Genomic DNA, 12,744 nt, shown 5'->3' with positions numbered 1-12,744 from the left:
CTCTGAGATGCAATAGCTTTGTCAACTTCTCCCTATAGTTGAATTTTCCCACAAGGCTCACTTCTGCACTTCATCCCCATTTCTACTCAGCAGTCACTTCAGAAAGAGCTTTACTATTTCCATTTTAAATCACCCTTAATACACGTTTCTATCTTTTTATCTCATTCTCACTGTCTGAGGTTATATGGAGTTTTTTAGGTCTTATTTGCTTCAGAGGATAAATGAAGAGAAGGACATTGTTGTCTTATCCTTGGTGCTTCCCCAGTAATGAGGGAAGTCCCTTGGACATAAGAGTGAACTAATCAGTGTCTGTGGAATGAACTAGTGGGATAAACAGCAAAACTCTCCAACACCCTGTTTCAATTTTAAGCAGAAAAGACCTCGAATTCTGTTTTTAATTTTTATGGTTATTATTTGTATTTCACAATATTTCAACTTAGGAGATGATTTTTTTTACCCCTTATTATAAATAATGAAGTATTTTAGTTCAGTTTAGCTGTACATCCATCTTCTGAGTGTTGTTAGCAATAATACTTTGAAGACTTTATGTACTAAATATTATTTTCCTCACTATGGCAGATGTTATTAATCACCACTTATTCAATACTCACTTTCTGTTCAGCTTTGGCTGTGTCCCTTTCTTCCTGTCTGAAATTCTATCTAATAAAGAAGTAATATGCAAATTGACTATCACTCCAACACACAAGATGGGTGCCCCCATGTGGTCAAAGATGACTGTCCCCATATGGACACAAGATGGCTACCACAAGATGGCCAGCAGGGAGGGCAGTTGGGATGGACCAGGCCTGCAAGGGAGGGCAATTGGGGGTGATCATGGTTGTAGGAGAGTGCAGTTAGGGGTAACCAGGCCGGCAGAGGAGGAAAGCTGGGGGGGGGGGACCCAGGCCTGCAGGGGAGAGAAGATTTTTTTGTGGTGGGGGACCAGGCCTGCAAGGGAATGCAGTTGGGGGTGACCAGGCCTTCAGGGGAGGGCAGTTAGGAGCAATAAGGCTGGCAGGCGAGCGGTTGGGGGTGATCGGGCTGGTAGGCGGAAGTGATTAGGGGCAATCAGGAAGGCAGGCAGACGAGCAGTTGGGAGCCAGCAGTCCTAGATTGTGAAAGGGATCCCAGATTGGAGAGGATGCAGGCTGGGCTGAAGGATATTTCCCCCCCACGCCCCCCCCCCCCCCCCCCCACACAAATTTCGTGTACCTGGCCTCTAGTATGAACATAAAGCTGGGAGGAGCAGCAGCCATCCTATGGCCTGGAAGAGAAGAAAGATAGATCCCATCATGACATTGTAGACAAAAGTATACCAGGTCAAGACTCACCCACATGAATTCTCTCATTACTCTTTTGTTTTTGTTTGTTAATCCTCACCAGAGGATATTTTTCCATTGATTTTTAGAGAGAGTGGAAGATGTGTGTGTGGGTCTGTGTGTGGAGGGGCTGGGGTAGATACAAAGAAAGAGAGGGAGAAAGAGAGAGAAACATTGATGTGAGAGAGACACATGTTGGCACGCATGCCAACAGGCCTGGGAATGTACTTGCAACCCAGGTACATATCCTTGACCAGGAATTGAACCTGAAACCCTTTGGTGCTTGACTCTTTGAGACACACCAGCCATGACATATTCTCATTACTCTCTTAACCCTTGTTTTCCTGTAATTGATGCTTTAGCACATTACTAACTGATATATTGTTTAGTCAACTTTGAGCCATAACTCTTGGCTTCTCATTATGCAAAAAAAAGGAGAAAAGATTCTTATCTTACTGTCCTGCACTCTCCTGACAGTTTCTCTCAGCTATATCATTATTCTGCTATCAGAGTTTATAACTCTTACACGCTGTTCTATTATGGTAAATAATTCTCTTAGGAGTTGCATTCAGAGTTCATCTAAGACTTGATAAATAATAAACAGCAATGTAATTATGTAAATATCAGTCACAATTAGAACCTCATATTATGATTGGACCCTGAACAATAAAAACCACAAAACAATTATAAGCCACAAAACCTGTGAAGCTCAAAAAAGAATTTTAGATTGTAGTCAAATACAGTCGTACAATATCACTAAGTCATGTTTCTCGTGGTTTGTTTTATATCTGGATCATGACTTTCATAAATTTATTTCTGAATTTTTTATCTCTATTTTTAAAATATATTTTATTGATATTTTACAGAGAGGAGGAAGGGAGAGAGATAGAGAATTAGAAATGTCGATGAGAGAGAAACATTGACCAGCTGCCTCTTGCACACCCCCTACCGGGGATGTGCCTGCAATCAATGTACATGCCCTTGACCAGAATCGAACCTGGGACCTTTCAGTCCGCAGACCGACGCTCTACCACTGAGCCAAACTGGTTTCGGCTATCTCTATTTTTTATGATTTAAAAAAATGCTTCTTTATCACATCACTAATTTTAAACCCAGTTGCTTAGTCAACCTATATATGGGTTGTATTTAAAGTATTTCCCAATTTGCACATAGAGGTACACAAGTTCATTCTCCTAAAGACATTGCCTTTTCTTTCCCACCCTGCCAGTAGAGGGTTTTTCATCTCTGCCTATTTAATATGTGTGAAAAATATTTCAAAATTTATTTGATTACCAATAATTCTAAAAATACTTTTTATTTTTTTATGAATTACAAGTGGCCCAGTGCATGAAATTCGTGCATGGGGGAGGGCGGTGTCCTTCAGCTTGGCCTGCACCCTCTCCAATCTAGGACCCCTCAAAGGATGTCCTACTGCCGGTTTACAGATATCAGGCCTAAACCAGCAGTCGGACATCCCTTTTTCAATCCGGGACTGCTGGATCCTAACCTCTCACCTGCCTGCCTGCCTGATTGCCCCTTACCATTCTGCCTGCTGGCCTGCACACCCTCTCCTTCCCTCCCCACTGGCCTACTCGCCTCCAACTGCCCCCCTGCTGGCCTACTCATTCCAAAATGTCCTCTCCTGCTGTCCTCATCACCCCCAACTGACCCCCATTGATTACCTACTTGCCCTCAACTGGCCTCCCTGCCCCGCCCCACTGGCCTGATTTCCCCGAACAGCACCCCCCCACCAGCCTGATCACCCACAACTGCCGTCCCATCCTGGCTTGATCACCCACAACTGCCCTCCCCTCTTGGCCTCTAATTGCCTCTGCCTTGGCCCTGCCATGGCGCTGTCCAGAAGAATGTCCAGAAGGTCTCCTGGAAGGACTCACAGTCTAATTAGCATATTATCCTTTTATTAGTATAGATAGAGGCCTGGTGCATGGGTGGGGGCTAGCTGGTTTTCCCTGCAGGGTGTCCTGGATTAGGGTGGGGGTTTTCTTGAGGCATGGGGCAGCCTGGGTGAGGGACCAGTGGTGGTTTGAAGGCTGACCACGCCCACATGGGGTGAGGTTCCCTGCTGGGGGTGTATGGTCAGCCTGAGTGAGGGACTGAGGGCTGTTTTCAAGCTGGCCACACCTTCTTCAGGGTGCGGGTTTCTGCCGGGGTGCCTGGCCAGCCTGGGTGAAGGGCGAATGGCTATTTTCAGGCTGGCCATGCCCCCCAGCAACCCAGGCTCCCAGCCACTCCTTCAGCAGTGGCCAAGCCAGGCAGGAAGCTTGGCTTCCTCTGTTGCTGGGGGCAACCCAAGCCTCTTGCTCACTCCAGCTCCATGGCTGCCATATTTGTTGGGTTAATTTGCATACTAGCTCCTGATTGGCTGATGAGCATAGTGGAGGGATGGTCAATTTGCATGTTTCTCTTATATTACTGTAGATGTGTTCCTAGTCTTTATACATTTTGCTATTATGGCAGCCATCTTCATCCTACTATTTTGTAATTCTTTTATTTTGACTTTGGTATATAAACTTTGTCATTTTATTACAAACTAGAGGCCTGCAGGGATCAGGCCGAACTGACTTTCCAACATCCTTCAAGGTGTTCCCAATTGTGTGATGGCACAGGCCAGGCTGAGGGATTCCACTGGTGCATGATCAGGACTGGGAGGCACAGGATGGCTCCAAGGTGTGTCTGGCCGTCTTGCCCAGTCCCAATCTGCCAGACCCCAGCAGCAAACTAACCTACTGGTTGGAGTATCTGCCCTCTGGTGGTCAGTGCACATCATAGCAACTGGTCAAACAGTCTAGTGGTCAAAGGTACAATTAGCATATTAGGCTTTTATATCTATAGATACTTTCTCAGTTTGCTCTTTGTGTTCTGTTTTTCCAGTGGATTTGTTTTACTGTAGTATAAGTGCTATTTTTTGTTTTATGCAGCAGGTTTAAGGTAGAAGTTGATCAAATTAAAAAAACAACAATTCCTTCTTTCTATAGCCTCTGTCTGATATCATTACAGCTGAACTTGAAAGTTAATTCTATCTGGTCTGATACTACTTAAATGATTTTTTCTACAAAGATCCATTTTGTTTCAGTTATATAATAAACAATATTTTATAATAGATACAGAACATAATTAAGTATGAACCAATGTAATCATTTTCTCTATACCTGGACTCAAGAGACATTTTTATTTTAATTGTGACTCCTAGAACTCAAAATTCTATTAAGTACTTCTAAACTCATCTGGTGGTAAGCTTAGTAATATATAGTCTAATTACTTCACTCAGATTTAAAGAAATTGAAAATGTAGATAGGCAATTTTTAATAAGAGGTAAGCAGAATTTTTTGTAGCAAGAAAATATTGTGTGTAAATTCAGATTTTAAATATTTAATGCTTTTATGTCTCATTAATTTTCTCCAGGGTGGGAAAATAAAAGTAGGCCACATATAGAAGAATATGAATTGAAATTGTTTTGTTCTTCCCAACATCAATTCTGGAAGGTAGCTAAGCAATTCAGGTTTTACCATTCCAAAGATAATTTATTTCTAACTACAATTATATACCCAGTCAAAATGCCAATGCATTTAATAAGTAGAATAAATGTTCAAAGCATGTGAAGACATGATTCACCAAATAAGGTAATAATCTAAAAAAGAGGAGTACATGTGATTTAAGAAACAGCATATGCAAACCATGAAATAAGCCAGGGAACCTTCAAGCTGATCATGAACAGATAACACAGCATGATAGCCATGTGCTAGGATTAGAGAAAAATCAATTCTGATTGGATCAAATAAAAAAATCCTTGGAATACATCCAGGACAATGCAACTGATGAAATACTTAATGTATTTTATTTCTTGAAGGGCAAATTAGACAATCAAAAAATAACAGCAAAAAAAGAAAGAGAATTAAATAAGAATAAAGACACAAATGAGAAGGGAGAGCAATGATTAGCTTCTCTGCAGGAAGAAGAAAGAATGGCATAGTTATAAAAAGCACTTGCATGTTATAGTTATATGAATCCTCAAAATTAATGAGACCAAAACTCTATTTGGGAGTGTAATAAGGGAAGGAGTATGAGTTTCTATAGTTCAGCAATGAAGTATCATACATTTAGTGTCTGCAAAGAATACTCATTGATTAGCTCACAGTTTCCACGGATCAGCACTATCCTTTGTTTGGGGTCTTAAAAGGTTTTAGTCAAGGTGTAGGCCAGGCTGCATGTCATCTAAGGAAAGACCCACTTTCAAGTTCCCTCAGAGTTTTGGAAGAGCTCACTTCCTTGTGCAGTGAGAAAGCATGGTGACTTGCTTCTTCAAGGCCAATAAAGAACATAGCTGTCTTCAGGGGCTGCCTTGGCCCCTCTTTTAAGAGATTTGGCCTGATTAAACCAATCATCAAGGATAGTGTTCCTTTTGATAAACTTGAATTCAACTGATTTGGGCCCTTAATCACATAGGTAAAATTCCTTCTCTTTTGTTATGCGCTGTGGGCTAGATGCAATCTCAGGTTCTACCTACACTTGGGAAGGAGATTACATAAGAGTCTGATCATAGGTTATCTTACCTAAGGGGTTATCTTAGGGTGCGTCTGTCACAGAAGGATGTTTGTATATGAGGGATGACAGCAAATGCAGGAAGCCTAAATTGTCACCCTCTATCCTGACAAGTGACAAGCCAATATTGATAATGCTTGAAACTGAAGACATCAATTAGAAATATTACAAGATGTAGTAATATTTTAAAATATTACAATATGTACTCCTACCTAATAAAAGAGTAATATGCACATTGGCTGCACCTTCGCTAAGCCCAAGCCACCCCCACCAGCCAATCAGGGCGAGTATGCAAATTAACCCAACCAAGATTGTGGTTAATTTGCATGTCAAGATAGTGTAAAAAGAAGCCAAGAGCTTCAGAAGGGAACAAAGATGTGGAGAAGCAAGCAAGAGGGACAGGGGAGAAGGAAGGGAAGCAGGTGGGGTGGGGGAGAGCACAGCAGGAAGCCCTATTGCAGGAATCTTCCTGCAACAGGCCTCTAGTAATAAAATAATCTGCTAAAAAGGGGGGAGTCAGTTTTCTTTGAAAAAAAAATACATGAGGTCATTGAGAGAACTGTTATTTTTCACAGGAAACCTTGTATAATTATATGATGTTTAACACTGGGGTGACTGCATATATTTGACTAAAATAAAAGCATTAAGGCCCTGGCAGGTTTGGCTCAGTGGATAGAGCATCACTAAAGGGTCCTGGATTCAATTCCCAAGGGCATATACCTTGGTTGCAGGCTCCTTCCTGGTCCAGGTTGGGGCACATGCAGGAGGCAATTAATCAATGTGTCTCTCTTACATCGATGCTTTTTAATCTCTGTCTCTCCCTCTCCCTTCCACTTTCTCTAAAAATCAATGAAAAAAATTTTCTTGGGTGAGGGTTAATTAACAAATAAACAAACAAAAACATTAAGGGTGAAAAGTAAGAGACTTTTCAAGGATTCAGGAAAGACCAAAGTTCTTAGGGAAAAATGTACACTTAAATCTACAGGTAGAATAAATACAAGTTTAACAAGACAGGTTTTTTAAAAACATATATTTTATTGATTTTTTACAGAGAGGAAGAGAGAGGGATAGAGAGTTAGAAATATCGATGAGAAACATTGATCAGCTGCCTCTTGCACCCTCCCCACCCCCATTGGGGATGTGCCCACAACCAAGGTACATGCCCTTGACTGGAATCGAACCTGGGACCTTTCAGTCCGCAGGCCGATGCTCTATCTACTGAGCCAAACCGGTTTCAGCAACAAGACAGATTTTAATGGAGCTGCAGAATATATGTAAAAGTTTAGAGGTTTCTTAAATGAAATAAGATAAATAATATGAAGAATGGTTTGAACATAAAAGTAGACAATAATATCAAGGATAAAGAAAAAGAATGCTTAAAAATTATCACACAGAGAGCAACATCTGAGGAATGGTGGTATAGGGCACATCTTTCTCTCTCCCTGAGATTTCAACAAATTAACCATTTATAATTCAACAAGGAAACTGTGCTCAACAGACACACACCTCAGAGGTCCATGCACTGAAAAAACTAAAGGGGGGCAAACCAGGAATCAACAGGGAGCGGAGAAGGAAGGAAAGCTCAGATGGCCCACAGAGAAAGGCCTTCAGAAGAGCGCTGGGATTAGCTGGGAGAGGGAGAAAACCAGCAGTGGCAGGCATTTCCCTTGGCAGGCTGGGAGAACAGAGAGCTGGGAGGGGAGGAGCGGGGGCAGCCCAGCAGGGCGATCAGGGAGTGATGAGAGAGTGAACAGTGTTTGAGTCAGCAGACACCTGGCAGCATGGGGCTCTGTTGGGCTGGACGGTGGAGTTTCAGACAAAGAAATGGAACCACAGAGCCCTGCTGCTGCCTGGACTCCCCAAACTCATCTCTTGTTGCCTAGGACCGTGGTCGGCAAACTGCGGCTCGCGAGCCACATGCGGCTCTTTGGCCCCTTGAGTGTGGCTCTTCCACAAAATACCACGGCCTGGGTGAGTCTATTTGGAAGAAGTGGCGTTAGAAGTTTAAGTTTAAAAAATTTGGCTCTCAAAAGAAATTTCAATCATTGTACTGTTGATATTTGGCTCTGTTGACTGATGAGTTTGCCAACCACTGTCCTAGGAGACTGGTCCAGGAGCATATTATCTGTAAACCAGAGCTGTTGCAATAGAATTGCTGTGTCCCTCCATGACTGATCCTCAGAAGTTGCCCCACGGAGGTCAGGGGTCACCATTATGGGGAGGGCAAAACAAAGCCCACCTCCAAGCAGCAAGGCTGTACTGACTTACGGAAGCCAAGAACATTCAAGACTGGAAGATCTTGAGAACATTATTCTCAGTGAAATAAGTAAAGAAAAAAACGCTAAGGATGTATGATTTCTATCATTTTATACTTATATAAACTGTAACTCAAGAATTAAGTTAAAATAGAGAATTTTATAGACACCTGAATATTAACTTTTTTTTTTCTAGCAAAAATACTGGCTACAGGAAAAATAAGAGAAATAAAGAGCAGCCCTAAACAAAAAATAAAAAATAAACAATTTTTGAAAATGTCAATTAATTACAGTAACTATTAATAGTAAAAGTAAATAATTTTAGAAGCCTAAAAATGGCTAAAGCTCATGGGAACTGTAATTCTATGGAGAAATGGGTGCCATGTAGAACACAATAAACAGATAATATAATGAAAAGGATAATCATAAAATCTCAGGTCTTCTCTCAGCTTTCACAGTAAAATTAAATGCAATTAAAGTGTTGTCCTGGAGAACTGCATCCTTAACACTGAAAACAAATAGAGTCAAAACCTTCACTTAGGACTGTGCATATTCGGTGTTTGACTAGTCACCTTGGCCCTTGTGCAGATTATTAACACTAATATCATCGAGTAATATAAGTTTTTTTCTATGCCTCTCATAATCCCTGCTAGCTTTGCATAATCCCCTGAGAAAGAGACTTCATTAATCTAGCATTGAATTAGATTTTGAAGACAGTCTTTTACACAGTGATAGTCATTCTACAAAATAATTTAATTAAAGATAGGTGGCACACATGAGCATTTTGAAATATTAATTAATAACTTCATAAAAAGTAAAATTTCCAATGAGACAAAAATTTATGTAGCAATTAAAGTTCAAGAAAGTAAGCTTTTTAAATTTTTTTTACTTAGGTAAATTAATTACTAGTTTTTTTTAATAGATATTTTTTAATGACGTGGACAGTTAGAAATTTTAAAGCCATAAAAAATAGTCTCCAGTTGCTATGCTTACCTGAAATTCTTTTCTAAATTAATTGCAATAGCTGCAAATATGTTTCCTAAACTCACATGGGCTCCAAGGTGCCTTTCCTGTTCCACACTGCTTAACTCGTCTGGGGCTGATGGGCAATACCTCTCCCCCTTCACCATTAAACTCATAAGTTTTTCCTGTAGGTGTCACTGCAGGTATTAAACTGTGAAGACAACTGTGTTTAAATACACGCTATCTGTGTGAGATTTTCACAATCTTACGTGAGTGAGGACAGTTGAAATATATGTAATTAAAATGCCATTATTACTTGTGGATTTTAGTTTTAAAATGTCCATTTGCTATACCTTTAATTCACACATATCCTATATAATAAAAGGCTGATATGCAAATTGATCAAACGGCAGAACAACTGGTTGCTATGATGCACACTGACCACTGGGGGCAGATGCTCAATGCAGAAGCTGCCACCTGGTGGTCAGTATGCTCCCACAGGGAGAGCACCACTCAGCCTGAAGCCAGTCTCACAGCTGGTGAGTGCAGTGGTGGTGGCTGGAACCTTAGCACAGTAGTGCTAAGGATGTCTGACTGATGGCTTCGGCCTAAGTCGTCAGTCAGACATCTTCCAAGGGCTCCTAGACTGCGAGAAGGCACAGGAAGGGCTGAGGGACCCCCTCTGTCCCAGAGTACATGAAATTTGTTCACTGGGCCTCTAGTAATTTAATAATTTTACATTAAAAGGCAGCATTAGTTTTTCAGAAATGTACAGAACAGTCCATTCATTGCCAGCCTATGGTTTTTTCACTTGGATTCAGGAATGTCATAACCTTCTGGAAAGCCTTTCACCTCTGTGAAATTCTTCCCGCCCCCTCCCCCACCCCCCTTTTCAGATTTCTCTTCATTTAGCTCCTCTCTATCAGGACTCAATCTTTGCATCTGTTCTCTTTTCTGCCTAGACTCATTCCCTTGGTGATCTTATCCTACATCAAGGCATAAAAATCATCTCTATACTGATAACTTCCAATTTTGTATCTGTAGCTCAGCTTTCTCCCCTGAATCTCAAGAGAATATATTCAATTAGCATCAAATGGTTACTCAAGTTCCTCAGACCAAAAATCTAGGCATGGAAATCTTGGTACACATCAAGTATATGTGTATATGTCCGTCATTCAAACAATTCTCACCACCGCCAGTGCCATCACCTGGGAACAAGTCACCATCAGATCTCTAGGATATGCAGGGCCTCCTTTACTGATATTAGGCAATTTCAAGCAGAAAGCAGATGGCAAATACAAATAATTAAGAAGGATTTAATTTTAAAAAAACTTGATAGCAGTTTTTATTTAGGGATGGATATTATTGAAATCCCCCATGAAATGATTTGTAATACATCTATTATTGAAGCTACCTTTGGAAATAGTATATCTATAGATATATCTAGATAATATTAAAAAATAACTAAACTTGAAATTCTTTGTTTTAAAAATGAGCACATTAGTAAGTTAAATGAAGACATTTGGATATATTTGATGGAGATTTCCACACCTATTTGATGGTGATTCTATCAATTCAATGAATGGTACTCAAAAGGAAAAATTTCCCATTGAGTTTCTTAATAGTCTTACTCCTTGGGGAATGCCATGTCACAAATTAAAATTGAAAGTAGGTGCAATCATCATGCTACTGAAAAATTTTAATAGTAAATGGGGTTTTTGTAATGCTACTAGATTTATTATCAAAAGATTGCAACCTAACATAATCAAAGCTGAAGTATTAACAAGATCTGTGGAAGGAGAAGTTGTTCTGATTCCAAGAATTGATTTGTCCCCATCTGACACTGGCCTCCCATTTAAATCAATTTGAAGACTGTATCCCGTGATGCCAGCATCTGTGATGACTGTTAATAAGTCACAAGGACAAACTCTAGACAGAATAGGACTATTCCTACCTGAACCCGTTTTCGGACATGGTCAGGTATATGTTGCTTTCTCCGGAGTTTGAAGAGTGTGTGACATTAGAGTTGTAAATACTTCATCACAAGGGAAATTAGTCAAGCAATCTGAAAGTGTTTTTACTCTTACAGGGAGATATTAGTATAAGTTTAATCAACTTATCAGTCATTGTTTGTATCAATGTTATTTTTATATCATTTTTTAATATCATGTCTTTGTTGTTATATTATGTTGTTATTGTTTATTTATTAATAAATTTATATATTATTTTCATATATGTTTTACTAATTTTCTTTAATCTCTGACGCCTCAATTATAGAGAATGGGCTACAAGCAATATTAAAATATTTCTTCTAATGAATTCCCTTTCAACCTGCACTAATTCATGCACCTGGTCACTAGTCTAATATATTTAGTTTAATGTAAGCCCCATGAAGATAGGGATGGTTTTTCTCTTTGCTTCCCTGATGCTTTGCCTGGATCAGTGCTGACAAAGTACTTGCTTGATAAATATTTGTTAAATTAATGAATGCAGTCATTTAGAAGGTACAGCCTACCTTCTTTTCCTGAGTATTTACATAGGATAAGGTATTTTAAATCTTGTGATGCTGTAGGTTGATCCAATTTAATTGGCTTTACGCCTGCACTCAACTAAACAACCCACACCCCTCCCTATGCCTTGCTCTTTGTGATTGCTGGGAGACACAGTGTGTGGTACACGGCAGCCTATTTATTCATAATGATTGGATATTTAAGCACAAAGTAGTGAGAGAAGGAATGATTGCTGTCACCTCGCAACTTCAATTAGTAGGAGTGAGATGTGTAATATTCTCAGGAAGGAGAACAAGCCCAGAGCTATTTAAATTCATTGCATACAGCTCACTGTAAACTGCAGGAAAGTGTGTCTGATGTGGGTGGTGATATACCAGAGAATTAATGGAAAAAATGTGTTCCAACACTTCAACATTGTCATGGACTCTGGGGACTTATACTCTATCAGCAGCAGAGTCAAAAATAAGATGCCGTGACTGGCATGGTGGGCTGTTTTATTTAGAAAACCAATTTGCCTCCTCTTCGGAAAATGATCATGGCATTTGTTTATCTTCAAAGTGCTATAATATAAATGCTGCCTAAATAAATGAAATTTAGTTTAATTTAAAAATGTAAGAGTGATGATGACCTAAACATGCTATTTAGGCTGAAGTACATCTTTTCTGCTTTGCTTTCCTCATCTGCACAATGTGTGTGTGTGTGTGTGTGTGTGTGTGTGTGTGTGTGTGTGTATTAGATTAAATGTTCTCAAATAATAGCAGGGTGTAATATCTCATTTTGAAAAGGTATCTTAGTTTGAAAATATAATGGTTACTAAAAATAAAATGTGCTTAAATTAAATGCCAAAAAATAAATCTATGCTTTAATATATTTGCTAATTACTACAACAATAGTATAATTTGTTTACCAATCCACGGAAAAAAGGTACACAATATAGTTTTCCTTTATTAAGTATGTAATCACATACAAGCTCCTAAAAGTAATAGGATTGCCCTAACCGGTTTGGCTGAGTGGATAGAGCATCGGTCTGCAGACTATAAGGTCCCAGGTTTGATTCTGGCCAAGGCAATATACCTTGGTTGCGAGCACATCCCCAATAGGGGGTGTGCAGCAGGCAGCTGATGGATGGATGTTTCT

Source organism: Pipistrellus hanaki, assembly GCF_964339955.1.
Source record: "Pipistrellus hanaki genome assembly, chromosome: 11".
Lineage (NCBI taxonomy): Eukaryota > Metazoa > Chordata > Mammalia > Chiroptera > Vespertilionidae > Pipistrellus > Pipistrellus hanaki.
The sequence above is the reverse complement of the archived record's forward strand: the minus strand, read 5'-3'. Positions refer to the sequence as shown.